General features: G+C 37.8%; 1 protein-coding gene across 1 annotated transcript in view; it reads left to right on the forward strand.

Moving 5' to 3' along the window:
- COMMD1 (copper metabolism domain containing 1) overlaps window positions 1–19,850 on the forward strand; it is a 174,006-nt gene that overhangs the window by 60,658 nt on the left and 93,498 nt on the right. The gene's annotated exons all lie outside the window — the stretch shown is intronic.

Genomic DNA, 19,850 nt, shown 5'->3' on the forward strand with positions numbered 1-19,850 from the left:
GGAGTAGGTGGAGAACATAGAGAGTAGGGCAAGCTCACTGACTTTAGCAAGGTAGAAGGAAAATACCTTGACTACATGCCCACGAACTTCAGTGATGCATTGGAAGAATGCCTTGTATGTGCCCCTGCTAGCTAGCTTTAGAGCTTTAGCAAGGCAGTGGGTGAATGCCATGACTACTTACTTGGACTTGTTGACCCCAGTCAGGGAATAGGGTGGTGCCCCAACCACTTGTACTCACTGATTTAGCAAGAGTGCAGGAGAATGACATGACCATTTGTGCTTGCTGGTCCCAACCAGGGAGCAGGGGAGTGCTGCAGCTGCCCAAGCTCAATGCCTTTAAACAAGGGAATGGGAGAATGCCATGATGGTTTGGGCCCACTGGCCCCTGCCAGGGATCTGGGAAGTGCAACACCCTGTTGCTGCCACTGGCCTTAGCAGGGCGGTGGGATAGTACCACATCAGCACTAACCTAGCACTTGTCCCAGGGGACAGAGGGGGAATGCACAAATGACATCCTCTGGTACTTCTGTCTCTAAAGAGAGTATCAGCTTTACCGTATCTCTCTCGATGCTTTAAGATTAGCAAGTGAATCTTCTTCACATATGTTCTAGGCATTTCTAAAACGGCTACTTTTGCAGTGGGTCGTGGGACAAATGAGACTGCATGTGAGCAGTGTAAAAGGAGAGTTTCAGTTCCCTATTTACCTTTGGGTCCATTATATATAAACCTCGTTGCTTATCTAAGCCAGATGTTTTAGAAGGTCTTCTTTCCAGTGTAGGTCCTAAGTTCTGGGGTTCCGGACTTGGGCCAGAAACCCCTTGCTCCTTGAGAGACTCCAGTATGTGAGATTCCCCCTATTGTTGGTTGCCGTGGCAGAGGTGGGGTTTTTGGCAGGACTGTGTCTTGGTTGCTCTTACCGTTCTTACCTTTTATCCAGTGATGTGGAGTCAGCTAGTTTTTAGTCATTTCTTAAAAGATTTTATTTATTTGTTTATTATAGACACAGAGAGAGGCAGAGACATAGGTAGAGAGAGAAACAGGCTCCCTGTGGGGAACCCAATGTGGGACTTGATCCCAGGACTCCGAGATCATGACCTGAGCTAAAGGCAGATGCTCAACCAACTGGGCCACCCAGGCCCTCCTTCAGTCATTTTTCACAGGGAATTGTTCCATACGTAGATACAGATTTGGTGTGTCTGTGGGAGGAGCTAAGCTCAGGCAGGACCTTTTCTCACCACCATCTTGGGCTTACCCTTCCCTTCCCATGTACCCCCGCCTGACCAGTCTTAGTGCTTTTTAAATAATGTATGTTGAGGACTAGTTTGGGTGTGCATGTATGTGTGTATGTGTGAATTGTTTTTAAATATTTTTTCAGTTTCTCACCAAAATTACATAAAGTTATAAGCTCCAGTTATTTTATTATTAGATTAATTGACATAAGATTCATAAAGTTACCATCACATTACCATAAAAGTTTAAATGTTTACTATCAGTTTCTAGAATCACATCATAGAGGATTGGTAATGAAGTTTGTGGGCTGGCCCTAGTTAGCCAATTGCACTTTGGACAGCATTGCTCTAGATTTTCCTGCAAGTTGGGAAAGCCAGGGATGCTTTTGGTTAACACAGTAGATTGAACGCTTTTTAAAGGCAGGTTTGTATGTTTTTATTTATCTTTTTTTAAAGATTTTATTTATTTAACAGAGAAAGAGAGCACAAGCATGGGGAGCAGCAGGCTGGGGGAGAAGGAGAAACAGGCTCCCCATGGAGCAGGTTGCCCAAAGCAGGGCTCTATCCCAGGACCCTAGAATCATAACCTGAGCCAAAGGCAGAAGCTTAACTGATTAAGCCGCCCAGGCACCCCTGTTTTTATTTATCTTATTTGAGAGCTTAGGTGGTGAAAGCTCAGTGATAGAGATGATACTGCGATAACTAAGTGACATCATAAAACTGAATGGGCTAATACAAATTCTGCAAATATTCAAATCTGAGTTGTGAAATCGTAACTTAGGAGGGTTTCCATATCAGATTATCATCTTTTTCTTCAGGGGTAAAATAGGCCTTAAAAAATGTCTTGGGGCACCAGGGTGGCTCAGTCAGTTAAGCTTCTGCCTTCAGCTCAGGTCATGATCCTAGGGTCCTGGGATGAAGCGTGGATTTGGGCTCCCTGCTCAGTGGAGAGCCTGCTTCTCCCTCTCCCTCTCTGCCCCCTCCTCCACTCGTGTTCTCTCTCTCTCTGGTTCTCTGCTCAAATAAAGGATTCTCTTTCTCCCTCTCACTTCACCCTTCCCCTTCTCTAAAAAAATTCTAATAAAATCCTGAATGGCACCTGGGAGCCAGCTGTCATTACTGACTTTTAAACATTTTGCTCTACTTTAAAAATATAAAAATTGATGTCACAGATAGTGCCTTGGAGGGAATAAAACCTAAGAGATTTAGTAAGTTGAGCCATCTCAAAATTACCACTTCTGTAGGTCAAAAACCATTGAATACTAATAATTTTATATAGCTCAATATATAGATAGAACAGTGTGGAATGTTAATATTTGGGAGGTACAGAGAAATGGTTTGACACTATCTCTTGTATTTAATTTTATGGAAACAGAAGTCCAGGGAAATATGTTTGAAGCCACAAAACCATTTTCTAACTAACTTAAGAGCAATAAATCAGATTTTACTAATTTACTGAAGGTAAAGGACAAAACCAGAGTTGCTTTTCTTTTGGACTATTTTCACTTAAGTTTTGGACCAGGTTCTACTTAAAATAATAACATAAGCAATTTCGAGGGGAATACTTAGTTTTTTATTGTTTTTTATTTTTTATTTTTATTTTTTTGAGAGTTGACGATTGTTTCTTTATTACAAACTGATAAAGACATGAGCATTTATGGAGCCTTATCACTTCCCTTATATTTTTCTCTTTCATCTCATATAGCATAACACCCAGTGCTCATCCTGCCAGGTGACCCCCTCAGTGCCCATCACCCAGTCACCCCAGCCACCCTCCCCACCTCCCTTTCCACTACCCCTTGCTCGTTTCCCAGAGTTAGGTGTCTCTCATGTTTTGTCACCCTGCACTGATATTTTCACTCATTTTCTCTCCTTTCGAATACTTAGTTTTTTAAAACAAAATTTTCAGAGTGCCTGGGTGACTCAGTTGGTTAAGTTTCTGCCTTTGGCTCAGATCATGGTCCCTGGGTCCTGGGATTGAACCCCACATTGAGCTCCCTGCTCAGTGGGGAGTCTGCTTTTCCCTCTCCTTCTGTCTCTCCCCCTACCCGTGCTCTCTCTCAAATAAATAAATAAAATATTAAACAAACAAACAAACAAAAAACAAGGGACACCTAAGTGGCTCAGTGGTTGAGTGCCTTTATCTCAGAGTGTGATCCCAGTCCCAGGATCAAGTCCCACATCCGGCTCCTTGGGAGGAGCCTGCTCCTCCCTTCGCCTGTCTCTCTACCTCTCTCTCTGTGTGTCTCATGAATAAATAAAATAAAATAAAAAACCCACAAAATTTTCAAGAGCTCTAGAAAAATGCTAATTTTTTTAAAAAAGATTTTACTTATTCATGAGAGAGAGAGAGAGCCAGAGAGAAAGAGAGGTAGAGAGAGAGAGAGAGAGAGAGAAAGAGAAAGAGAGAGAGAGGGGCAGACACAGGCAGAGGGAGAAGCAGACTCAATCCTGGGCCTCCAGGATCAAGCCGTGGGCTGAAGGCAGTGCTAAACCGCTGATCCACCTGGGCTGCCCGAAAATGCTAATTTTTAAACTGCTTTTTGGACAGTTTCACTTGCTTTATCTCAGTATATAATTTTTATTTCAGAAGATTATAGAAATGCAGCTAACTTCTTTTTACCTGATGTTTAGTCCTTAATTGTGTAAATATATATTTCTGACAGAAAAAATTCTGATGGAATCAGGAGGAAAGAAAAACTCCTCTTTAAGACTCTTACTAACAAGCTAATATTAATCATCTTGAGGCAAATTGCTTTAATTTTTCAAGGTCTTAATTTCTTTGTGCTAACTGGCAGCATTCTGTAGTTTATAGGCTTAACTACATATTTTAACTGCAAATTCTTGGAACCTTGACAGAACTGTTGACAAGTAAAGATTTGTTTTTGGTTACCATGAGTAATCTCTCTGGGGGTTTGAACTACTGTTAGTTCTTGATAGCCCTCTATGCTTGTCAGTCTGTTTTCTTCTGAAGTGATGATGAATTTAAATCTGCATGATGTGTTCCAGTTTACTTACTTAATGGAGATTAGGGGAGTGCATAGCTTTTTGAAACTCTTAATTACTGTTTCTAGTAAGTAGTTGGAGAAGCAAGTATTTATATTTCATATTTTAATTAATAATCATTCTTTCTTTTTAGACCTAATATGGCCAGTGAAGAAAAATAACTATTATTTATTCAAACAACTCCCTTGTCATATTCTAGCAATATTTTTTTCCTTACAATATTAAAAACCCCACATATAATATGACTAGTAGAAGACTTATTTACAGAGTAAGAATGATGTTAAATATACTATTTGTGGATGAGGATTTTCTGCTTTTTTTTCTCATATATATGTGTGTGTGTGTGTGTGTGTGTGTATATATATATATATACACATATATATGTTACTAGTAATAATATGACCATGACAAAGAAAATGGCCTATAATTAAAATTTTTTTTTCATTCTTGGGGAATAGAATTACCTAAATTCAAGGTCATCTTGAATTTCGGTCAGTAAGATATTTATCCTAGAAGATTATTAGTTATCTTTGACAATATTTTATCTAGTTCATTAAAAATAGCTGTAAGTTATGAGGTTGCATTTATCACTTATGTTTGGTTGACTTTTATCAATAATTCTTTGGGTCATGGGATTCATGTTCCTAATATTTATTTTTCTTGGTCATAAGAACCAAGATTTTTCATATTAAATAGATTTATTATATTTTTGATATGGAATAAAACTGGAGAGATGAATAATTCTTAGATTATAATGGCAATAGGCATGGTTAAAGTAAAAGAAATCTTATTGGGCAGCCTGGGTGGCCCAGTGGTTTAGCACCTGCCTTCAACCCAGGGCATGATCCTGGAGACCCGGGATCGAGTCCCACATCAGGCTCCCTGCATGGAGCCTGCTTCTCCCCTCTGCCTGTGTCTCTGCCTCTCTCTCTCTCTGTCTCTCATGAATAAATTAAAAAAAAAAAAAAAGAAATCTCTAAGTAGAAGATATTCATTAAAGAACATTTGGAAAGTGCTAAGAAATGAAAAAAAATTAAAAATTCTAATTTTAACAGTGATAACTACTTTGACATTTTTCTTTCCCTTTGTGTGTGTATTGTTGGAGAAGAAAGGGAGGCAAGAGGCCTCTTATCATTTTTATATATTTTTTAAAGAGTTTTTTTTTAAGATTTTATTTATTTATTAGGACATGCCCAAGAGAGAGATAGAGAATGAGAGCAGGAGCAAAGGCAGAGGGAGAGGGAGATGTAGAATCCTTGCTAAGCAGGAAACGTGGCATGGGGTTCCATCCCAGGACCCTGGGATCATATGACCTGAGCCAAAGGTAGATGCCTAACCAACTGAGCCACCCAGGCACGCCTTTTCTGTGTACTTTAAAACATTATAGGCTCATATAGAAGAATTCCACATGATTTATGTAGGTGCTCTGTCCTTAAGGAAGTGGAGCATAACTTCCTCTTCCTTAAGTGTGGGCCTCCCCTAGTGACTTCCTTCCAGAGGAGAGTGTAGAAAGTTGGGAAAATTCCTTTACCATAGAGAAACCTGGCAAACATTACCTCAGCCAAATGTCATGAACAGTGATAAGCTGTGTTGATAGCAATACCCTTGATATGATATGATGAGAATGGCAGTTTACCTCGGTGTTCTTCTTCCCAAAACCTATAACCCCAGTCTAACATGAGAAAATCATCAGGCAGATTCCAACCGAGAGGCTCTCTACAAAATAACTGACCAATACTCCTCGAAACTGTCAAGTTATCAAAAACAGGGAAAGTTTGAGAAGCTATCACAGCCAATGGAACTTAAGGAGTAATGATGACTAAGTGTAATGTAACTCGGATGGGATCCTGGAACATTAAGAGAACAAAACAGAAAGTCTGCAGGGCTGTCTTGTTGGTAAAGCATGCAACTCTTGAACTCAGAGTTGTAAGTTTGAGCTGCATGTTGGGTATAGAGATTACTTGAAAATAAAATCTTTAAAAAGAAAAAAAAAAAAAACTAAGGAAGTTTGGAGGTGCCTGGCTGGCTTAATCAGAAAAGCATGAGACTCTTTATCTCGGGGTTGTGAGTTCCAGTTCTGTGTTGGATGTAGAGGTTACTAAAAAAATAATAATAAACTTTAAAAATAAGGGGATCCCTGGGTGGCTCAGCGGTTTAGCGCCTGTCTTCGGCCCAGGGTGAGATCCTAGAGTCCCGGGATCGAGTCCCACATCGGGCTTCCTGCATGGAGCCTGCTTCTCCCTCTGCCGGTGTCTCTGCCTCTCTCTCTCTTTCTCTCTGTCTCTCATGAATAAATAAATGAAATCTTTTAAAAAAAAGTAAACTTTAAAAATAAGAAAGTATGAATATAGACTGTAGTTAATAATAATGTATCTGGGCGCCTGGGTGGCTCAGTTGGTTAAACATCTCACTCTTGATCTTAGCTCAGGTCTTGATCTCCGGGTCCTGAGTTCAACCCCATGTTGGGCTCCATGCTTAAAAAATAAAAAAATTAAAATAATGTATCAATATTGGTTCATTAATTGTCATAAATGTACCGTAGTAATGTAAGATGTTAATAACCTGGGAAATTGAGTATGTGGTATATTGAAACTCTTCCTGTCTTTACAGCTTTTTCTGTCTACTTTTAATCTAAAATTAAATTTTTATTGAAAACATAACAAAGAAAATTATAGATCCTATTAGAGTCCTCCATAAGTCTCAGATGTCATTCTCCCTGTTCTCTGAGGTAATCAATATCCTGCATTGTTTAACAATCTCATGAATGACTTTATAGTCTTACTATTTTTTTAAATTTATAGTATTTGTCATCTAATAATTTCATATAAATAGCATAGTTTATGTTTTTGTGTGCAGGTGCCTTTTTGTTATCGTTCAGCAATTCTGTGTTTGTACTTTATCCATATTGATAAATATAATTCTTTTTTTTTTTTTTTAAGATTTTATTTATCCATGTGAGACACGAAAAGAGAAGCAGAGACATAGGCAGAAGGAGAAGCAGGCTTCCTGTCGGGAGCCTGATGTATGAGACTCAATCCCAGGACCCTGGGATCATGACCTAAGCCAAAGGCAGATGCTCAACCACTGAGCCACCTAGGTGCCCCAATAAATATTCTAATTCATTTATGGAACTTCCTACATGGAATCATGCAGTCTATACTCTTTATGTTTGACTTATTTTAGCATATCTCAAATTTATGTTATATCTGTCAATAATTTTTTAAAAAATAGACTTTATTTTTTATTTTATTTATTTTTAAAGATTTTATTTATTTATTGATGGGAGACACAGAGACACAGGCAGAGAGAGAAGCAGGCTCCATGCAGGCAACCCGATGTGGGACTCAATCCCGGGACTCCAGGATCATGTCCTGAGCTGAAGGCAGATGCTTAACTGCTGAACCAACCAGGCTTCCCACATTTAAGTTTCTTTTCTTTTTTTTTTTATGACATGATAGCTCTTTTTAAAATTAAAAAAAAAAAAATTTAGTGGTACTGAGTAAGACTGCATTGTCTGGATGTACTACAATTTATTTAACTTTTCCCTTACTGAAGGTCATCTTGGTTGCTTCCAGGCTTTGGCAGTTATGATTAAAGCTGCTATAAATATCCATGTGTAAGTTTTTGTGTGGACATAAGCTTTAAACTCATTTAGTTGAATACCAAGGAGTGTGTTTGCTGGATTGTATGGTAAGAATGTTTAGTTTTGTAAGAAACTGCTAATGTCATCTAAAGTGGAGATTCCATTTTGCATTTCTACCAGTAATGAGTAAGATTTCTTATTGTTCCACATCCTTGTCAGCATTTGATGTTGCTTTTTCTGCATCTATTGATATGAACATAGAATTTGTATTTTTTAGCTTGTTGATATTGATGGATTATATTAGTTGAATTTGGAATATTGAATCATCCTTGCATATCTAGTTGGTCGTGGTCTATAAATCTTTTTTAATATTACTGGATTCAATTTGCTACTGAGTTGTTGAAGATTTTTGTATTTATGTTCATGAGAGATTCTAGTTTGTAGTTGTTTCTCTTGTAACATCTTTGTCTGGTTTTGGTATTAGAATAATGCTTGTCTCATGGAATGAGTTAGGAAGTATTCCTTCTGTTTCTATTTTCTGAAAAGAGTCTAGAGAATTGGTATAATTTCTTCCTTAAATGTTCTTGAATAGACATAGGCCTATTCAGATGATTGATTTCTCCAGATTTTTTGTAGATTGTGAATTTCCAGAACCTGTTCTGTTTCTTCCAGGTTATCAAATTTGTGAGCATATAGTTGTTTATAATATTCCTATATTATCGTTGTAATGTCCATAGGGTCAGTAATGATGGCCTATCTTTCTCTTTTCTAATGTTAGTGATTTATTTCTTCTTTTTTTTTTTTTCTTAGTTAGCCTGGTTTATCCAGTTTATTGATCTTGTTGAAGAACCAGCTGTTGGTTTAATTCATTTTCTCAGTTGATTTTCTGTGTTTAATTTCCTTGATTTTTACTCTAATTTTTATTATTTCTTTTCTTCTGCTTACTTTGGATTACTTTGCTCTTCTTTTTCTAGTTTCCTAAAGTGAAAGTTTAGATTATTCATTCACATTTTTCTTCTTTTTTTTTTTTTTTTTTTTTTAAATTTTTATTTATTTATGATAGAGAGAGAGAGAGAGAGAGGCAGAGACACAGAGGGAGAAGCAGGCTCCATGCACCGGGAGCCCGATGTGGGATTCGATCCCGGGTCTCCAGGATCGCGCCCTGGGCCAAAGGCAGGCGCCAAACAGCTGCGCCACCCAGGGATCCCCACATTTTTCTTCTTTTCTAATATATGTATTCAGTGCTATAAATTTCTTTGTAACAATTGCTTTCACTGTGTTCCACAAATTTAGATATTTCCATTTTAATTTTGTTTAAAATATGTTAAAATTTCTTTTCGTTCTTCTTTGACATATGTGTTATTTAAAAGTGTGTTATTTGGAGCACCTGGGTGGCTCAGTAGGTTATGTGTCTGCCTTTGGCTTAGGTCATGGTCGCAGGCCCTACTTCGGGCTCTCTGTTCAGTGGGGAGTCTGCTTGTTCCTCTTCCTCTGCTCCTTCCCTCCTGCTTGCACACATGTGCATGTGTGTGCTTTCTCTCTCTCTCTCAAATAAGTAAAATCTTAAAACAAAGAAAAGTGTGTTATTTAATATCTACCTATTCTGGGATTTTTCAGCTACCTTTCTGTTACTGATTTCTAATTTAATTCTACTTCTGAGAGCAGACATGTATAGTTTTTTTTTTTAATTTTTTTTTTAATTATTAGAGAGAAGGAGCATGCACAAGCCTGGGAGATGGGAGTGGGTGAAGAGGGAATGGGAGAAGCAGACTCCCTGCTGACTAGGAAGCCTGATGCAGGGGTCTGTCTCAGGAACCTGAGATTACAACCTTATCCAAAGGTAGATACTTAACTGACTCAGCCACCCAGGTGCCCCAGACATGTATATGATATCTATTCTTTTAAATGTATTAAGACTGAGAATGCAGTCTGTCTTGGTCAGTGTTCTGTGTGAGGTTGAGAAGAATGTGTTGTGCTATTTGTTGGATAAATATGTCAGTTAGATCCAGTTGATAGTGTTGTTTGTTTAAACTGTGTTCTGCCTATTGGATCTTTTAATTACCAATTGGAGATGTTAAATTCTCCCACTATAATGGTGGTTTCATCTATTTCTCTTTGAAGTTGTATCAGTTTTTATTTTTATTTATTTTTATTTTTAAAAATATTTTATTTGTTTACTCATAGAGGCACACATAGAGAGAGAGGCAGAGATACAGGCAGAGGGAGAAACGGGCTCCATGCAGGGAGCCCTACATGGGACTCTATCCCAGGTCTCCAGGATCACACTCCGGGCTGCAGGTGGCACTAAACCGCTGAGCCACTGGTGCTACCCAGTATCAGTTTTTATGCCATATATGTTTTACACCAATGAAAAGACTGAGACTGTTTAGAGTAGATCAAAAAACAAGACCAATTACATGCTGTTTATGAGAAACCCATTTTAAATATGACACATACTGATTAAAAGTAGAAAGATAGGGGGTCCCTGGGTGGCTCAGCCATTTAGCGCCTGCCTTCGGCCCAGGGCGTGATCCTAGAGTCCCGGGATCGAGTCCCACGTCGGGCTCCCTGCATGGAGCCTGCTTCTCCCTCTGCCTGTGTCTCTGCTTCTCACTCTCTCTCTCTGTGTCTATCATGAATAAATAAAAAATAAAATCTTTTAAAAAAATGGCATAAACATTTAAAAAAAAGTAGAAAGATAGGGGAAGATATACCATGATAACACTAATCAAATGAAAACTGGAGTGGCTTTATTAATTTCAAATAAAGCAGAGTTTAGAGCAAGGGAAATTGTCATGGATAAAGAGGGGCATTATATAGTAATATAATAAAGGGCTCAAATCTTCAAGAAGATATAACAGTCCTTAACATGTATGCACCTAGCAGTGCATTGTCAAAGTACATGAAGCAAAAAGTGGTAAAATTGCAAGGAGAAATAGATCCACTATTGTATTTGGGAGGCTTCATCAATAAGGACATAGTTGAACCAAATAGGTCAATCAGTAACTAGATCTAATTGACTTTTTTTTTTTAAGATTTTATTTATTTATTCATAAGAGATGCAGAGAGGGAGGCAGAGACAGGCAGAGGGAGAAGCAGGCTCCACATAGGGAGCTCGATGCAGGACCCAATCCCGGCACTCTGGGATCAGGCCCTGAGCCAAAGGCAGACGCCCAACCATTGAGCCACCCAGGCGTCCCTCTAATTGACATTTATAAACTGTTTTGGTGTGTTAGGGAGGGACAAATGAAGAGGTACACAAGGGGTTTTAGAGCAATGTAACTAGTCTGTATGATATATAGGGGTGGATGCATGTTGTTATACATTTGATAAAACTTACTGAATATTCAAGAATGAACCCTAATGTAAACTGTAGACTTTGGTTAATAATGATGTGTCAGTACTAATTTGTTCATTGAACAAAGTACCACTCTGCTGTGAATGTTGATGGCAGGGATAGCTGTGTGTGCACGGGTAGGGTATGTGGGAACCACATTTTAGTTAGCGTTGCTGTGAATCTAAAACTCCTCGAAAAATTAAGGTTTCTTAGTTAAAAATTAGAACAAATGCATCTGGAACCTAGTAGTTTCTAAAGGTGTTTTCTGGTTTATTTTTCAGAGAGTTATTTCCATTTTTATTGAAAAGCCAGAGTCAGAAGTATATGTCATTGAAGCATTCATATTAGGTAATAATATGGAATGACTTTGATATGTGAAGTTTACATTGTATGAAAATATATATCTTACTAAATACCATTATTTATCTATGTTTTAAGTACTGAGCCTCAGTTTGAAATACCACTCTAATAAGCTAGATGCTTAATGGAAAAGCTTTGTTTTGTCTACTGAAGAATAGTAGGAACTCTTCATGGTTTATCTTTAGTGCCAACTGTAAATACTGTTGCTTTCAAGCAGAAGAAGAGATTAATGATTGTATATAAGTATTAAATTACAGAGGTTGCTTTAGGACTAAAATGCTTTGGGGTTGATTAATATCAAGGTTTCCCATTTTCAAATATTAGCCTCTTAATTTTAATTACTTAAATAAGTAATATATTTGTTACTTAATGAGTTTACTAAAAAAGGCAACATTATCTTGAGTTCAGTCGATTATTCATTATTTATTTTATTTTTTACACTTAATTTAATTTTATTTAAAGATTTATTTGTTTATTTTAGAGAGAGAGAGCATGAGCAGGAGGGTGCAGAGAGAATCTCAAGCAGACTCTGTCCTGAGCATAGAGCCTGACACAGGGTTCAGTCTCAGGACCCTGAGATCATGACCTCAGCCAAAACCAAGAGTCAGATGCTTAACTGACTGTACTACCCAGGCGCCCCTTTCATTTATTTATTAAAACAATAGCAGTCATTTATTTAGTTAATGAATTTGAACTTTAGGGAGAGCTTAGAGGGGAAGGCTGTCTTCATATGGTGTCTATTCAACTGGAGACCATATGGTCCACTTCCAAAATGCCTCGTCAACTGGCTCTTTGGTGCTGGCTGTTGGCTGGGAGCAGGGTCCTTATGAGATCATCTCTGTGAGCTCCTTTCAGTGTAGTTCCTGGGTTCTATGAGCAAGCCTCTTACAAGGGACACAATAGAAGTTGACATTTTTAAAACTTGAGCCAGAAAATTGACACAGCACCACTCTGCCATGATCTTTTTTTTTTTTTTAAGCATTTTACTTTTTACAGTAGTTTCAGGTTCACAGTGAAATTGAGCAGAAAGTATAGACTTTCCATATGCAGACTGCCCTCTGTCCCAACATATGCACAGCCTCCCCAACAATCGATATCCTGCATCAGAGTGGTGCATTTGTTACAGTGGATGAACCAACATCACCCAAAGTCCATAGTTTACATTAGAGTTTACTCTTGGTGTTGTACGTTTAATGGATTTTGGCAAATGTATAATGATGTATATCTACCATTACATTATCATATAGAATAGTTGCACTGCCCTAAAAACTTCTGTGTTCTGTTTATCCCTTCCTTTCCCCCACCCCCTGCATCCACGTTCCTTTTTATTGCAGATATATCCAAATAATATCCATAATATGGATATATCATAGTTTCTAACCATTCACCTGCTGTAGGACATTTGGTTTATTTCAAAATTTTGGCTGTTATAAATAAAGCTCCTGGAAACGTGTATATAGCTTTTTCTGTGGACCCACGTCTTCCTTTCTATAGGATAAATTCTCAGGAATGCTCTTGCTAGGTCATATGGTGATTCTATATTTGATTTCTTTAGTAAATTGCCAGACTTTTTTACTGTGCGTGCACCATTTTACATTTCCACCAGCATTGTGTGAGTGATCCAGTTTCTCTGTATCCCTGGCAGCATTTGGTCTTGTCACTGCTTTAAATTGTAGCCATTCTATGAAGTGTATAATGATAAATCATTGTGGTTTTATTTATTTTATTTAAATATTATTTTAAAAAAATAATCTCTGCACCCAATTTGGGGCTCGAACTCATGACTTTGAGATCAGGAGTCAAATGATTTACCACCTGAGCCAGCCAGGTGCCCCTCATTGTGGGTTGTTTTTGTTTTTGTTTTGTTTTTTTAAGATTTATTTATTTATTCATGAGAGACCTAGAGAGAGGCAGAGACACAGGTAGAGGGAGAAGCAGGCTCCCTGTGGGGAGCCCAGGACCCAGGGATCAGAACCTGAGCCGAAGGCAAATGCTCAACCACTGAGCCACCCAGGCATCCCATCATTGTGGTTTTAATTCACATTTTTCTGATGGCTGATGATGTTGGACATTTTTCATGTACTTATTGCCATTTATATATCCATTCTGGTGAAATGTCTCTTATCATTTGTCCAGTTTCTAATGGGATTGTTTATTTTTTAACATTGAAATTTGAAAGTTCTTCATATATTCTAAATATTTTGTCAAATATTTGTTCTGAAATTTTTTCTACCAGTTTATAGGCTGTCTTTTTCATCCTCTTCACAGTGTTTTTTACACAGGGCAAAAGTGAATTTTGGTAAGGCCAAATTTAAGTTTTTCCTTTTATAGATCATGCTTTGGTGTCAAATCTAGGACCTCTTTGCCTATTTCTGCATGCCAAAGATTGTCTTATATTTTTATTTTTTATTATTATTATTATTTTTTAAGGTTTTATTTATTTGACAGAGACAGAGGGAGAAGGGAGAAAGAAGCAGAGCAGGGTGTCTGACATGAGGCTTGATCCCAAGACTCTGGGATCATGACCTGAGCTAAAGGCAGATGCTTAAGTGAATGAGCCACCCAGGTGCCCCTTAAGTTAATTTTTATTTAAGTTAGGAAATTTATGTTTCTTTCTTTCTTTCTTTCTTTTTTTTTAAAGAATTGAAGTTTTTTTTTTTAATTTTATTTATTTATGATAGTCACAGAGAGAGAGAGAGAGAGAGAGACAGACAGAGGCAGAGACATAGGCAGAGGGAGAAGCAGGCTCCATGCAGGGAGCCCGAGGCGGGATTCGATCCCGGGTCTCCAGGATCGCGCCCTGGGCCAAAGGCAGGCGCTAAACCGCTGCACCACCCAGGGATCCCTGTTTCTTTTTTTAAAAATCTATCTACTTACTTGACTACCTTTTGTTGAAAAGGCTGCCTTTTCTTTTCTTCATTGAATTGCTTTTGCACCTTTGTCAAAAATCAGTTGTTCATGTTTGTGAGTTGATTTTTGTGTTATTTATTCTATTCCATTAGCTTATGCATTCTTTCTTCTGCAAGTACCACAGTCTTGATTATTGTAGCCACATCTTAAGTCTTGAAATGGGGAAGACTGATTTCTCCCACTTTATTGCTTTTCTTTTTTCAAAATTGTTTTATCTATTCTGTTTCTTCTGGCTTTCCATATAAATTTTATTTTATTTTAAGATTTTTTTCTTTTTATTATTAATTTATTCATGAGAGACAGAGAGAGAGAGAGGCAGAGACACAGGCAGAGGGAGAAGCAGGCTTCCTACAGGGAGCCTGATGTGGGACTCGATCCCGGGTCTCCAGGATTAGGCCCTGGGCCGAAGGCAGTGCTAAACCGCTGAGCCACCGGGGCTGCCCCTCCATATAAATTTTAGAATAATTTTGTGTAGATATACAAAAATTCTTGCTAGGATTTTGATAGGAATTGGATATATACCAATCTATTTCTTTTCTCTGAAGTACCCATGAATAACCTGGCATGCTTTTACTTCTCCTCTCTCTTACTACCCAACTTTTTGTGTTTATTTGAAATTTCAGTTTCAGACCTGTAATTATTAATTTTAACGTTTGAAAATTGTTTTTGGATCATCATGTTCCAGTTGAGTATATCTTTAGTATAATGCTGATCTTTGTTGACTAGGAGACCCGCCTTTTCTCTAAGCTGCCTACTATCAGTGACATAATGTGTCACTCAGTGATTATATTCTAGCAGCAGCAGCAGTTTTGCCAGTGATATTAACATGATGGTTTACATTTTTATTTTTTTACTCAAATTCTCCCTTTCCTCTGATTTTGTAGCCTAAATTACCCTTGGCTCAGAGCCCCTTGCCCAGCAAGGCTAGATCAGGCAAACAAATCTATACTTGGGGAATATTTTTTATCTTTATCTAGGAATTTATGGTTTATGATATACATGAGAGGATTTTATAAAGTAAGAAGTTCATAAGTTTAATTCTAGACTTTAAGTTGATCTGCAGCATTTTTTTTTATTTATAGCTATTTATTGGGCTCAGGGCATGATCCCGGGGTTCTGGGATCAAGTTCCGTGTCAGGCTCCCTGCATGGTGCCTGCTTCTCCCTTTGCCTGTGTCTCTGCCTCTCTCTCTCTCTGTGTCTCTCATGAATAAATAATAAATAAATCTTTTAAAAAAGAATTTGTTGATATGGTGTTGAATGCTTTTTGGAACATGAATTCTAAGAGTTGTGTTAGATGCTGTAATTGCAGAGATAATGTAGACCTTGCCCTCACAGATAGTCTTGTAAACAGATAATTTCATCACACTGAGGTTAAGTGTGATGACAGAGATATTTGGACATTTCTGGAATAGAAAGGGGCCTTTACCTCTCTAGGGGAGGAGGAATATTGGAGAAGCCATGCTTGAAATGAGTCTTGAATGGTGAATAGGAGTTAATCTGGTGAAGGACATTTAAGCTGATGGATGTGAATGTTATGGACGGACATTTAAAGCAGTTAGAATAACAGACAAAGGCACATTGCAAAGAAGTAGCGTGTTAGGATTTCTAATAGGGGAATTTCAAACAGGTTAGTGCTGTGTGAATGGCAATTACAGGGAGCAGGAAGTTGCAAGATAGAAGGCAGTGGTTCTCCAACCTGTTAGGTCCAGTGTTTCCTTTCTATAGTAAATATTTTCTTTTTTTTTTTTTTTTAAAGATTTTATGTATTTATTCATGAGAGACATGGGCAGAGGGAGAAGCAGGCCCCCTGCGGGGAGCCAGATGTGGGACTTGATCCCAGGACCCAGGATCACGCCCTGAGCCCAAGGCAGATGCTCAACCGCTGAGCCACACAGGCATCCCATATAGTTAATATTTTCTAATGTCCCTTTATTTATTCTTTTTTTAAAAGATTTTATTTATTCATGAGAAAGAGAGAGAGAGAGAGAGAGGCAGAGACACAGGCAGAGGATGAAGCAGGCACTATACAGGGAGCCCAATGTGGGACTCGATCCTGAGACTCCAGGATCACACCCTGGGCCCAAGACAGGCACTAAACTGCTGAGTCACCCAGGCGTCCCCCCCTTTATTTATTCTTAAATAGAACTTATGTATAATTATAAGTCATATAATAAAAATAACATGCATAATTTCTAACAAATCAACATGACATAAATCTAATATAAAGTCAATTTATAAGTAATTTGAAATAATGTATTTTAAAATGTAAATGTTCGATCATTATTGCATTAGAACATATAATGAATCAAACATATTTGTACCTATATGTAGAATTCTTGTGAATGTGCATCAATAAACACAGACTTATATAGATGTATTGTATTGATAACTAAGCTATTTTAACTGGCATTGCCATTGGTAATGAGATTTTTTTCCAAAATGTTCAACAACCTGTTTGTAAAATTCTGACCACAGTAAAGTACAAATTATATTGCTTTCCTTCTTGTAAAATTTGGTGTTTATTAAAACTGCAAAGCATTTTTAATGAAAAAAGAAAATAGATTAATTTCTAGGTTCATATAATTATAAACAGATTTTTCCACATAATGTTAGATGGGACATTACCAAGTCATATGGGACGTGAGTCAGTTTGTTTTGTGGGATTCTTAAGCAGGGATTGGTAAACTACATCTCAGAGGCCATACTGCCAATTTTTGTATAGCTCATGAGCTTAGCTGACTCTTAGGTTTGTATATTTTTAGAGCTAGACCAAAAAAAGAGAGGAATATATAAAATAGTGATGGTAACGCCTTTACAAAATTTGCCAACTCATTTTCTTGAGTATTATAGGATGCCTAGCATCCTTAGATCCTGCTCACTAGATGCCAATAGCACTCCAGTCAGTAGGAAACCAAACACAGCTTCCACATTTTTCAAGTGACCTTGGAGAGCAATGCTACCTTGTTGAGGATCACTAACATGACTAGTTTTCAGTATTTTATTTCTCTCTTACACACTTAACAGATAGTAATATGGGGGTGCCTGGGTGGCTCAGTGGTTTACACATCTGCCTTCTGCTCAGGTCATGATCTCACGGTCCTGGGATCAAGCCCCAAATTGGGCTCTCTGCTCAGCCAGGAGTCTGCTGTTTGCTCTCTCCCTCTGCCCTTCTTCCTGCTCATGCTCTCGCTCGCTCTCATAAATAAATAAAATCTTAAAAAAAAAAGTAATATGCATGATTTATTCTGACATAGGTTTCTTATGTTTGTAATTTTTTTTCTTTCCATTCAAGGAAACAATTAAAAGGAAGCAATAATTGTTAATATAAAGTTAACTTTGAAAACCCTCCAATTTTTATTTATAAAAATAAAGCTTTACAAACTTTAATACTTTAATGCTACTAATATCATTATTTGTAACTTACAACTTACACAAGAATTTTTACAATTGACCATAACCACTATAGCAGGCAATAGACAGCTCTTGGAAACCTTAACACAGGGAAGTCATAGTATCCTATTGACATTTCATTTATTTTTTTCTTTTTTAAAGATTTTATTTAGTTATTTATTTTAGAGAGAAAGAATGAGCATGAGAAAGAGCAGAAGGAGAGGGGCAAGCAGGCTCTGCACTGAGCACCAACTCTGAAGTTGGACTTGTTCTCATGACCCTGAGATCATAACCTGAGCCAAAATCAGGAGTCAGAGGCTTAGGCAACTGAGCCATGCAGGCACCCTGACATTTTAGATAGATTACTTTGGTGAGGTATAGAAGATAGACTTTAGGAGGTACAAAGTACAAGCCTAGTTTAGGTATAAGATAGTGATTGCTCTCAAGTACTCGATACTAGGTAGTAGGGACAGAGCAGAGGAGGCACATTATTAGAGAACTGTTTTGATATAAGAATTAATAGAAGTTGATGAACGAAATGTTGTAGGCTTAGTTCTTAATTTTTGTTGCTCATTAGATTAGAAGTATTTGGAAAGCTTTTAAACAATGCCAATGCCTGGGCCCTGTTACATATTTAGAATTCAGAATTTCTGAGGTAGAGTCTGGGCATTGATATTTTAAAAATGTACCTCATGGAGTGGCTGGGTGGCAGAGTTATTTAAGCATCGGACTCTTGGTTTCCATTCATGTCATGATCTCAGAGTTGTAGGATTGAGCCTCGCTTTAGGCTCTGTGCTCAGCGTGGAGTCTGCTTAAGATTCTTTTTCCCGTTCCATCTGCCCCTCACCCTGCTCACTTGCATGTACTCTCTTTCTCTCTCAAATAAATAAATGAATCTTTACCAATAAAAAGTGCTTCATGAGTCTAATGTGCAGCCAGTGTTGAGAACCACTAATTCCAGTTGTGGCGGAGAAAGAAGCATCAGGAATAAGTGAGTACCAGGCTGCCAACTGAGGCTACTGGTGGATAGAGGTGACATGCCTTGAGCAGTGTCTGTTCCATGGTGTAGCTATTGAGATATTTCTTGAATAAAGAAAATTGTTGACTTTGAACTCAAACCACAGTCAGTTCCTTATTTAATTTCTGATGATTCTAAATTTGGATGTTCAAGATATCATTGACTGGGACCCAACCAAAATTAATTCTGTCACAGGTGAGGTTATATCAAAATAGATATCTTCATATAATTTGAGAAGAATGATATGAATCACCTATGTTTTGTGAAGCAACGTGCTAGTAGAATAATTTGGCTTAATTATAGTACATTATACAAATTGATGTTTCTGTTGGGTGGCTTAAATAGAGAATTTGGGTCCCCAGACCTGGTAAATTGGCAGGTATTCAGTAAATGTTTATTGAAATATAAAGTGAAATATCTTTACCAGAAGGTTGTTATATTTATCATACAGTTTTGTTTTTACATTAATGGAAGAATGAAAGGCAGTATGTTTGTCTGTCTGCCCCAGTCCTACTTCCTCTACCTATACTCTACCTATACAGTCTTCCTTACACTCCTCTCTTCTCACTGCTACTGCCCAAGTTTAGTCAGGACTATTGGTTCTAAATAATAGGCATATAGCTTAAACTATCTTGAATAGTAAATTGAGTTTTTTGGTATCTGAAGGTGGAAAGAATGCTGAAATAGCATACACAATTGAAGAAAGGTTTACAGGAACAGGTTTACAGGGCCTTGGAGATTATAGAGCAAGGAATTCACTCCCTTAGAACCCACTCTCTTGTCTTCATTCTTTTTATTGCAGGTAGGCCTTTGCCAAAAGATCAAAGAGAGCAGTCTGCATCCTAGTCATATATTCTTCTGATACTATGACCCCAAGAGGCAAGACTATTTCTTCTCCTACTCTAAATTGGGAGATTGATTTGGATCAGTTGTTGTGTCCAGAGAGAGGATACTATGCTTTGTCTGGTTTGGAGCTCATACCAGTCCCAGTGGCCAGGAGAGGATAAGGATATAC

This window comes from Canis aureus, chromosome 11 (genome assembly GCF_053574225.1).
Source record: "Canis aureus isolate CA01 chromosome 11, VMU_Caureus_v.1.0, whole genome shotgun sequence".
NCBI classification, from domain to species: Eukaryota; Metazoa; Chordata; class Mammalia; order Carnivora; family Canidae; genus Canis; species Canis aureus.